General features: G+C 39.3%; 1 pseudogene; it reads left to right on the top strand.

Annotated features, from left to right (window-relative positions):
* Positions 1-10,719: 10,719 nt before the first annotated feature.
* On the top strand, positions 10,720-11,911 carry LOC108542742 (ubiquitin domain-containing protein UBFD1 pseudogene; annotated as a pseudogene).
* The last annotated feature ends 209 nt before the right edge of the window (positions 11,912-12,120 follow it).

The following is a 12,120-nucleotide window of genomic DNA, read 5'->3' as shown; positions in this document are numbered from 1 at the left end:
GTAATCCCAGCACTTTGGGAGGCTGAGGTGGGTGGATCACAAAGTCAGGAGATCGAGACCCATCCTGGCTAATACGGTGAAACCCTGTCTCTACTAAAGAATACAAAAGACGAGGCGGGCGCCTGTAGTCCCAGCTACTTGGGAGGCGAAGGCAGGAGAATGGCGTAAACCTGGGAGGCAGAGCTTGCAGTGAGCTGAGATCCGGCCACTGCACTCCAGCCTGGGCGACAGAGCCAGACTCCATCTCAAAAAAAAAAAAAAAAAAAATCCCATCAGAAAGTGGGCTAAGGACATGAATAAACAATTCTCAAAAGAAGATATACAAATGACCAAAAAAATATGAAAAATGCTCAACATCACTAATAATCAGGGAAATACAAATCAAAACCACAATGTGATATCGCATTACTCCTGCAAGAATGGTCATAATCAAAAACTCAAAAAATAGTAGATGTTGGTGTAGATACAGTCAACAGGAAACCCTTCTACACTGCTGGTGGGAATGTAAACTAGTACAACCACTATGGAAAATGGTGTGGTGATTCCTTAAAGAACTAAAAGCAGAACTACCATTTGAACCAGCATCCCACTACTGGGTATCTTCCAGAGGAAAAGAAGTCATTATACAAAAAAGATACTTGCACATGCATGTTTATAGCAGCACAATTCACAAGTACAAAATCATGGAACCAACCCAAATGCCCATCAATCAGGGAATGGATAGAGAAACTGTGATATGTGTGTATACATGTGTATATATATGTGTGTATAATACATATATATATATACACATACACACACTCACACAATGGTTGAATACTATTCAATCATAAAAAGGACGGAATTCTTGGCATTCACAGTGACCTGGATGACATTGGAAACTATTATTCTAAGTGAAGTAACTCAGGAATGGAAAACCAAACATTGTATGTTCTCACTCATTTAAGTGGGAGCTAAGCTATGAGGATGCAAAAGCATAAGAATGACACAGTGGACTTTGGGGACTCAGCGGGAAAAAGTGGAAAGGAGGTGAGTGATAAAAGAGTAAAATAAGGGTGCAGTGTATACTGCTTGGGTTGTGAGTGCACCAAAATCTCACAAATCACGCTAAAGAATTTACTCATGTAACCAAACACCACCTGTTCCCAAATAACCTGTGGAAATAAAAAAATAAAAATAAAAATAAGTGCATCTTTTACTGTTTGCTAATGCAAATGGCATAGTAAATTTGCAAATTACATTCCATTCTTATTTGCAGTGGCTGACACGAATATAAAAATCTCTTTATTAACTAAAAATATGTGGTATATATACACAATGGAATACTATTCAGCCATTTAAAAAAGGATAAAATTGATTGTCAGAGCTTCAAGATGCCTTCTCCACTAAGAAGAACAAAAATAGTGAGTAGATAATAACACTTTCAATACACTGAATATGTGGGAACTAAAAAAAATTGATCTTATGAAGATAGAGAATAGGATGATAGACACCAGAGGCTGGAGAAGTGTTTGGTGGCAGGGGGCAATGAAAAGAGATTGATTAATGGGTATAAACACATAGTTAATGAAAAAATACATTTTACTGTTTGACAGCAACTAGAATGATTATAGTTACCAATGATGCCTTTTATATTTCAACATAGCTAGAATAGAGAACTTGAAATGTTATCAACCCATCAAAATAATAAATAGTTAAGATTATCAATATTTCAAATACACTAACTTGATCATTATGTATTCTGTATATGTAAAAAAAAACTCACATGTATCCCATAAATATGCATAATATATGTATTGATAAATGAAAAACTAAAAAATTTTAAGAATGAAATTATATCATTGGCAGCAAAATGAATGTAACTGGAGGTCATTGTGGTAAGTGACATACGCCAGGCAGAGAAAGACAAATATCACATTTTCATTTACATGTGGGAGCTAAAAATGTTGTTCTCATGAAGGTGGAGAGTAGAATGATGGTACTGGAGAGAGGAAGTCTTTGGGAGAATGAAAAGAGGTTAGTTACTCTTAAAAAGAAGTAGTTAAATAGAAAGAGTAAGTACTAGTGTTCAATAGCACAATAGGTGACTGTAGTTAACAATAATTTATTGTGTATTTCAAAATAGCTGGAAGAAAAGATTGAAATTTTCCTAACACAAGTCATAAATGTTTGAGGTGATTTATATACTAATTATCTTTATTTTATCATTATACTTTGTATTCATGTATCAAAATGTCACATGTACCCCATAAAATATGTATGATTATTACGTATCAATTTTTTTAAAGAAATAAAGAGATGGCGGCAATCCAGGTGGGTCTTGTTCCATGGTCTTGGGCAGAAACTCAAGATAAGTTTTCCTACAGTGGCATTTCCAGAATACCAGATTGCTTCCTTGTAAATTGAGTAATTGTTGATCGGGAAGCTCTAAAATGAAGACAGTCGTGATTTGTTGATTATACAATTGAGTATATTTTATTAACCATTGATAGCATCTAAAAATGTCAGATAGAGTTAGGTTAAAGTCCTCCACTAGCCAAGATAAATAATCCTCATGGGATTTCCCATAATTCCAAAAGTGACGATCTTATGACTCATGTTTATTGTAAGTCCAATTCCTTAGCTAGTTTAGTCTGTTTGGTGTTGAGAATCCCATTGGCTCTTTCTGTGTCTCCTGATGACTGAGCATGGTAGGGGCAGTGGAGTCTTTGAGTACTGAGTGTTGTGTTTTCTATTTCCTGTATAATTCTACCAATAAAATGTGAGCTTAGAGTTGGTAGAATTGGTAGAGAGGATACCCAAAGTTGGGAAGATTTATTACAGAAAAACTTTGGCAACTGATGTTTCTGTGGGGCATTTTAGCAAGAAAAAAACCTCTAGCTATTTAAAACACGTGCAGGCTAGAGTGAGTACATATTGCCTTCTGTCTCAGTCCATTTGCTTTGATATGCAGGAACACTTGTGGCTGAGTGATTTATAAAGAAAATAGGTTTTGGAGGTTTTTTCTGGAGATGGTAGACCATAAGTTTTTCCAACATGCCTTACTCATTTAGAAGAAGCAAAATCCTTGGTAGAGATCCACACTTTGAGCTTTTATCCAGGGAGAAACACAGAAGAGCAAAATAAAGCTTCTGAGACTGGTATAGAGAAGGTGGGCAGATAGCTTGTGCAGCCAGGTCTGGCTGAAAATGGTGAATCCACAATATGAGAAAGGGAGGATGAATGTCTCTCTGTGATCCAACTTCCAACCAGGGAATCATGCAATTCAGTTCACAAGAGAGTACCTTGATCCTCCCAAGCCCTGAATCTAACTTAGAAAGCAGCCAACAGACTGTGAGAAGGAACAACTCCAGAAAGTGTCTCATTCATTGTCCCAGGCCTGAGGGCTGATTGTTGGATGCCATTCTTGATCCTAGCTCATAGCAAGTTGTGCAGGATTCTTCATGCTAACAATGGTGGTAGCCACTGGCATGAGAGAGACTTGAGTGTAGTATGGGCATCAGCTGCTTGTGAGAGAACCAGGAGGAACTTGCTGGGGAAGCATGGTTTTAACCCAGGCAGTGAGTTCTGTGGCCCAGAGTAGCTTTGCAGAGTGAAAGCAAACTCCCATGAATAAATGTCCCAACTTGCTGCCATAGTTGCAGCAGGGGATTAAACCTTGAAGGGTCTGGGACAAGAAAGGCAAGTAGGTCCAATTCCTACTTGTTAGGATGTGGTGCCAGGATCTCCATCCCCCATGTGATGTGACATATCAGTGCAGTATCAGTCACTCTGCTCTTTGCCTAGACATTTCTTCAGGAAGCCTGAGGACTGCCTCCCAATCCCTATCAGGGCTAGTACTTGTACCTGCCAATGGGGAGCTCAAGTGCAGCTTCCTGTATTAGTCCATTCTTGCATTGCTATAAAGAACTACCTGAGACTTGGTAATTTATGAAGAAGAGATTTAATTGCTGACAGTTCTGCAGGCTGTACAAGTAGCATGACTGGGGAGGCCTCAAGAAACTTTCAATCACATCAGAAGGCAAAAGGGGAATCAGACATGTCTTTACATAGTGGAGTGGAGGGAGAGAAGCAGGTGGTGGTACACACTTTTAAACAACCCGATGTCATGAGAACTCTAGTGCAAGGCAGCCTCAAGGGGATGTGATAGACAATTAGAAACCACTCCCATGATCCAATCACATCCAACACTGGGGATTACAATTAAACATGAAATTTGTGTGGCAACACAGAGCCAAATCAAATCATTCTGCCCTTGGCCCCTCCAAAATCTCATGTCCTTCTCACATTTCAAAACACAATCATGCTTTCCAAACAGTCTCCCATCTTAACTCATTCCAGCATTAACTCAAAAGTCTGTAGTCCAATGTCTCATCTGAGATAAGGCAAGTTCCTTTCACCCATGAGCCTGTAAAATCAGAAGCAAAGCCAAATGGTACTAGTCAACATACATTATAGTCGCACCCTAAAAAACGAAAAGTCCCACCCCAACAAAAGTAAACTCAAAATAAGAAAAAGCAACTATTTCTCCAGATGCACAGAAATCAGTATAATAATACAGAAAGCACAAAAAAGCAAGATATTACAACACTTCCAAGGGAACACAGTAATTCCCTAGCAATGGAACCTAAAAACAAAAAATCCTTGAAACATCAGAAAAAGAATTCAAAATACTAGTTTTAAAGAAGCTTTATGAGATGCAAGATAAATCTGAAAAACAATACAAACACATTTTCAAAAAAAATCAGTTAATAATATGAACAAGAAATTTACCAATGAGATGAATATCTTTAAAATACATTAGCAAGAGAAAGGCATCTAGTCACCTATACAGGGAATCTCATTGGACTAAAAACCAAATTCTTAGAAAAAACTTAGAAGCCAGAATAAAATAGGATGCTATTTTCAAAGTGCCAAAGAAAAAAAAAAAAACTGTAAGCCAAGAATTTTATATCCAGCTGGAATAAGTTTCATAAAGAAGGAAAAATATAGTCTTTCCCAGACAAGCAAACACTAAAGGAATTTGTCACCACTAGGCTGATCCCACCAGAAATGCTAAAAGTGGTTCTAAGCATGGGAACAAAAGGTTGATATTCACCATCTTAAAAACACAAAAGCGTAAAACTCACAGGTCTTATAAAACAACCACACAAAGGAGAAAGATAAAGGAATCAATGTTCACACTTCAGAATTCCACTAAGCCATAAAGACAAAAAGAAAAAAGGAAGAAAGAAAAAGTTTATAAAATAACTAGATAACTATTTACAATATGACAGAAACTAGATCTCACATATCAATATTAACCTTGAATGCAAGTGGATTAAATATTCCAATTAAAAGATATAGATTGGTGTAATGAGTAAAAAAAACCATGATCCAACTATACACTTCTTACAGGAAACTCAACTTATTCATAAAGAAACATAGACTGAAAGTAAGGGGATGGAAAAAAAATATTCTACACAACTGGAAACCAAGTGAGCAGGAATAGCTATGCTTATATCACATAAACCAAACTTTAAATCCAAAGCAGTAAGAAAGAAACAAAAAGGCCCAGATGGTCACTGTATAATCATACAGGCATCAATTCAGTAAGAAGAAATAATAGTCCTGAATATATATGCACCCAGCACTGGAGCACTGATTCATAAAGCAAATATTACTAGACCTAAAGAGAGAGATAGACAGCAATACATTAATAGTGGGAGACTTCAACACCCTACTCACAGTACTAGAGAGATCTTCAAAAAATAAGTTAACAAAAAATAAATAAACTAAAATCAGACTTTAGACCAAATGGAACTAAGAGACATTTACAGAACATTCAATGAAATGAAAAGTTGGTTCTTTGAAAGGCAAACAAAATTGACAAACTACTAGTAAGACTAAGCAAGTAAAGGAAAGAAACAAATAAAATCAGACAAGAAAAAGGAGATATTACAGCTGATACTAGTGAAATGCAAAATATCATCATAGTCTATAATGAACAACTATACATTCACAAAGTAGAAAACCTAGAGGAAATGGGTGAACTCCTGGAAACATGCAACTTCCCAAGATTGAGCCAGAAAGAGATGGAAACCCTGAATAGTCACATTACCTGTTGCAGTAATCAGGTCCACCACCAGGCTGTGGGGGCTACAAAGTCTGGCAGGGTCAAAGGAATAAGAAAAGGCAAGTTAAGAGCCGGGCGCGGTGGCTCAAGCCTGTAATCCCAGCGCTTTGGGAGGCCGAGACGGGCGGATCACGAGGTCAGGAGATCGAGACCATCCTGGCTAACCCGGTGAAACCCCGTCTCTACTAAAAAATATAAAAAAATAGCTGGGCGAGGTGGCGGGCGCTTGTAGTCACAGCTACTCGGGAGGCTGAGGCAGGAGAATGGCGTAAACCCGGGAGGCAGAGCTTAAAATGAGGTGAGATCCGGCCACTGCACTCCATCCTGGGCGACAGAGCGAGACTCCGTCTCAAAAAAAAAGAGCGCATAAAGTGGGTCCAGGCGGCCAGCACTATATTGGAGGCTGCGAAGGCCCGAAGTTCTGGGAGCCCATACTATTTATTGGTGATCAAATAAAGAAGCAGGTGGCGAGGACGTGACGGTAAACAGGTGAGAGCATGAGGACATGGGGGTAGGAAAGGCAGTGGTGCATTAAGTGTAGCTGTGACGGTTTAGCATTTTCTTTGACGCATACAGAATACGCTCTGCTGCTTGAGATAACAGAGAACATGTTTACGAGTAAGAAGCAAGGAACCAACAAGTCTGTGCACATTCCAGAGGCTACAAGGGGTTTTATGCCCTGAGTCCTGGGTTCCATCCAAGCCACAAGGAGTTTTATGACCTGTGCTTAGATCTGTGGTGCGGCAAGGCAGCCTTCCACCCTTTGGCACAGAGCGTGGTGTTCCAAAGGCCACGAGGGGTTTTAGACCCTGGACCCCGGACATCTTAAAAGACTCTTTTTACATTATGACAGACAAGTTAGTCCTGCCTCAGCTCTTCTACCAACATGTCTCCCTTGTCTTTTTTGCAAAACCACCACAGCTATCATTGCTTGTTCCTGGCGGTGGCTTTCTCTCCAGAGGCGGCTTCCACATCTGCAGACTACATAAAGACAAACAACACAGATTAAAAGCACAATCATCATTGAAATCACAGAGCCTCCAGTGCCTTGATCCATTATAGCGGGTTAATAGCTGCTAATCCATCTGCAGCTCCTCCAAGCACTTCGGTCCCCGGCGTTAGTGTCAGATGTGCCTGAGAGTCTTGAAATATTTGTTCCTTTAGTTTTGCAATATCCAAAGATAAATTTCCAGTACGACCTTTTAAATGTTTCTTAACTTTTTTCCACTCATGCTCTGTTTCATTATACAGATGAGGAGTAATGTAAAAAACAGAGGTATTTCAATGACATTGCATCTGAATTTTACTTTTCAAACTTATAATATGATCTCCCATTCAAATTACTGTTTGGTGGAGATTGTTAATTTGGCTATTTTTTTATTTTTTTGAGTTTGAGAGTTCCATAATTTTGTGGAATTCTTTCGCCATTTATTGACAAATTTAATAGTTTGTACAGATGAATGTTGAGCCACAATAGGTATTGCATTAGTAGTAGTAACAGCAATGAGGCCAATTATAGCAACTATGAGAGCAACTATAAATCTTTTTGAATGGGATATAAGTTTTTTTTAAGGATTTCAGCTACTATATGAATGGATGGAGATGCCTCCCATGGTCTATTTAAAGACATAGGGATCCAGACTCCTTCCCTGGCTTTAATTATTAGGATAGTCTGATTTTTATTAAAAGTTGAATTTGTGCAGGTAAACAAACAACATTCGGGGTATGAAGCAAAGTCTGTTTTCTCTTTCCTGAGTTTGAGCTTCATTAGCCCACCAAGTTTTAAACTGCAAGTACCGAGATGGACTAATGGCTTGTTTAAATTCCTTTAATAACTTAAATATAGTCCAATTAGGTATATTCTGCATCTGTGCACATTCCAGAAGCTACTAGGGGTTTTATGCCCTGAGTCCTGGGTTCCATCCAACCCACAAGGGGTTTTATGACCTGGGCTTAGATCTGTGGTGTGGCAGGGCAGTCTTCCACCCTTTGGCACAGAGCTTGGTGTTCCAAAGTCCATGAGGGGTTTTAGACCCTGGACCCTGGACATCTTCCAAGACTCTTTTACATTATGACAGACAAGCTAGTCCTGCCTCAGCTCTTCTACCAACATTATCTGACTTCAAATTATACTACAAGGGTATGGCAACCAAAGCATCATGGTACCGGCATAAAAATAGATATATAGATCAATGGAATAGAATAGAGAACTCAGAAGAAAAGCCACACGTATACAGCCAACTGACTTTTGACAAAGTTAACAAGAACATACACTGGGGAAAGGACATTCTTTTCAATAAATGATGCTGGGAAAATTGAACTACCATATGCAAAAGAATGAAACTGGGCTCCTTTCTCTCACCCTGTACAAAAACCAACTCAAGATTAATTAAAGACCTAAATATAAGACCTGAACCTATGAGAATACTAGAAGAAAATCTAGGGAAAATTCTTCAGGACCTTGGTCTAGGCAAATAATTCATGACCAAAAGCTCAAAAGCACAAACAACAGAAACAAAAAAAGACAAATGAGACTTAAACTAAAAAGCTTCTGCACGGCAAAAGAAATAATCAACAGATTGAATAAACAACCTACAGAATGACAGAAAATATTTGCAAACCATGCATTTGACAGGGGACTAATATCCGGTATTTACAAGGAATTCAATTCAACAACTAAATGCAACTAAAATAAAATGAAATAAAAATAATCTCATTAAAAATAGGCCAAGGATGTTAATAGACATGCTTCAAAATAAGACATACAAATGGCCTACAGACATATGAAAAAATGTTCAACATCACTAAGCATCACAGAAGTGAAAATTAAAACCACAATGATGTATCATCTTATATCAATCAGATCTCTATTCTACTGTTAAAAAGACAAAAAATTACAGTTGGTGAGGATGCAGAGAAGAGAATGCTTATTAAACTGTTGGTGAGGATGTAAATTAGTACAATCTAGTTTGTTTGCTTGATTGGAGACAGGATCTCATTCTGTCACACAGGCTAGAGTGCAGTGGCGCTATCACAGCTAACTGCAGCCCTGACCTCCTGGGCTCAATCCATCCTTCCACCTCAGTCTCCCAAGTAGCTGGGACCACAAGCATGCACCACCACATCCAGCTATTCTTTTTTATTTTTGTAAAGACAGGGTATCACTATGTTGCCCAGGCAGGTCTCAAATTCTTTGGTACAAAAAATTCTCCTATCTCAGCCTCCCAAAGTGCTGGGATTACAGACATGAGGCACAGTTCTCAGCTAACTAGTACAATCTTTATGAAAAACTGTATGAAGATTTTTCAAAGGACTGAAAATAGAACTACCATTCAATCCAGCAATCCCACTATCAGGCATCTACTCAAAGATAAAGAAATCATTATCTCAAAAAGATACCTGCCCTCATATCTTTATCACAGCACTATTCACAATAGTAAAGATAGGGAATCAACCTAAATATTCGGTCCATCAACAGATTATTGGATAAAGAAAATGTGGTATATATACACAATAGTCTACCATTCAGACACACACACAAAAAAGAATGAAATCATGCATTTTGCAGCAACATGTATGGAATTGGAGGTAATTATCTTAAGCGTGAAACCGCTCAGAAGCAGAAAGACAAATACAGCATGGTCTTATAAGCAGAAGTTAAATAATGTGTATACCTGAACATTGAGTGTGAACTGATAGATATCAGAGACTGGGAAGGTAACAGGGATAGAGGTGGATGATGAGAAATTACTTATGGGTACAATGCACATTATTTAGGTGGTGGATACACTAAAAGCCCAGACTTCACCACTATGCAATATAGCCATGTAGCAAAATTGCACTTGTATCCCTCACATTTACACAAATATAAATGAAAAAAATGTTTATTTAGCTCACAGTTCTGCAGGCTGCACAAGAGGCATGGCACCAGCATTTGCTTCTAGTGAGGGCTTGAGGAAGCTTCCACTCATGTAGGAAGGTAAAGGTGAGCCAGTATATCACATGGTGAGAAAAGGAGCAAAAAAAGAGGAGGGAGATGCCAGGCTCTTTTTAACGATCAGTTCTCCCAGGAACTAATAGAGTGAAAACTCACTCATTACTGTGAAGATGGCACCACGATGTTCATGAAGGATCTGCCCCTGTGACCAAAACACCTCCACTAGGCACCACCTCCAAACTGAGGATCAAATTTCAACATCTGATTTGGAGACGACAAATATCTATACTATATCATTAACCTTGTGCTTTTGGTAATTGGATAAGATCTATTTGCAAGTGAAAGAAGATTCTAGGGGAACCACTTCCCTTCCTTGCCCCACATTACAGTTTTTCCAGGGTTGTGTTTCTGGCAGATGAGTCAAGTGTGGCAATGACTTGGTCCAAATACAAGCTAAAGAGTGCAAACCACTACTTACCTAATATATCTCTGATTTTGTCCTTTCTGTGGTGGGTCACATTAAGTAAACCATATACAAAGACTTGAGAGATAAACTTAGAAGCTACCATATGGCCACCTTGGTGTTTCCATGGCCCATCCAAGTGAATGAAATGTCTGGCTTTCACCCATACAATTGTTTTCTGTGTCTGAAGCTGTTATTGTCCCCATGGCAATTTCTTTTATTATTTTCTTAGGAGGTGTTCAAAGAACTATTTCAAAGGAGGGTGAATAATTCCACTGGGAGTCTAGGGCCTTGAAGTGAGACCCAAAGGCATAATATTAAGACTTAGAAACCACCTGAAGGTCTTGGGTGATTGGGGAAGAAGCTGATAATTTAGCATATTTATCAACCAATCCATTTCTCCAGGCCCCATTGGAATTTTTGGTCCATCTTTTAAAATATAGCAATCTTCTGGGGGTAATAGCATTATCTCTAAGAGTTCTGCTATTCTGGTTCCATTTTTGACTGACATGTCAGCTGCTGTCATGAATCTTCTGTTTCCATCACATGCCAATGTCATGTACTATCCAAAGGAAGAATGGTTATCACAATAAATGCTAACCTTCATTCCCTCTGCTCTTACGCAAGCCCAAGTAAGAGCAATTAGCAGCCACTTGGGCTGATTTAAAATTTGGTGACACAATCATTATAGTGGCAGTTGGAGCGTGAGATGGCATGGAAAACCTGCCATGGACATGGTAACTGAGATGGTGGTGCCTGAGGCACCCACCTGGCCCCTCAACTACATAGAGGCTGAAGCTTCAGTGGGGATGGTGGCCAAGGACTCCTGTGCCACTTGAGGCAGCCTGCTACTGGCCTCAGCCCAGTCCCCTGGCCCAGGCCTTGGTCAGCAAAAGTGAGGATGTGGGAAGCAGCACAGACAGGGAGTTGGTGGACCTGAAGGTCCTCTGGAACAAAACCAAACACAACATGAAGTTCCCCTTGGACAGCACAAGCTCCAAGCTAAAAGAGAAAATTCACACGGTTACAGGTCTTCCACCTGCCATGCAGAAAGTCTTGTGTAAGGGACTGGTCCCCAAGTACAAGATATTGAGAATAGGACACTGGGTATAAGACCCATTGAGAGAAATAAAAGTGACTAGTAGGGCCAAGATCATTGTGGTTGGCTCCACAGTGCAATGTTTAAGCAGTAAACACACCCAAAGATACTACACAGCAGGATACAAATGCCAGAAAGAACAAGAAGGAGCCTCTCTGCAGGCAGAAACAACACAGATAAGTGTTGAATAAAAGAAAACCTGAAGATATGATCTGTTAGGTGTACCCAGGAACGCTTCCAACTCTATCTCTGTCTGGCATGTACAATTAGTCTGGGGGAAAAGTGAGACTCACTTAAGCTAGAAAAAGGCCAGATCAGCACTAAAGATTCCTGGAGAGAAGCAAACATGCCTAATTCACCTGTTTCTTGCCAGCGCTGTAGGTATTCAGTGTTCAAGGGCAGATCGAGAAACTGCCCATGGGCTTTCATTAAAAACGTGCTCAGTGAACCTAGGGTCATGAATACTACAACATGGTGGTATTTCAGTAGGGCCCCACAGGAGCCTC

The sequence above is a fragment of the Rhinopithecus bieti genome, unplaced genomic scaffold, assembly GCF_001698545.2.
Source record: "Rhinopithecus bieti isolate Rb0 unplaced genomic scaffold, ASM169854v2 scaffold_23569, whole genome shotgun sequence".
Lineage (NCBI taxonomy): Eukaryota > Metazoa > Chordata > Mammalia > Primates > Cercopithecidae > Rhinopithecus > Rhinopithecus bieti.
Note: the sequence above shows the minus strand (reverse complement) of the source record. Positions and strands in the feature narration are given on the sequence as shown.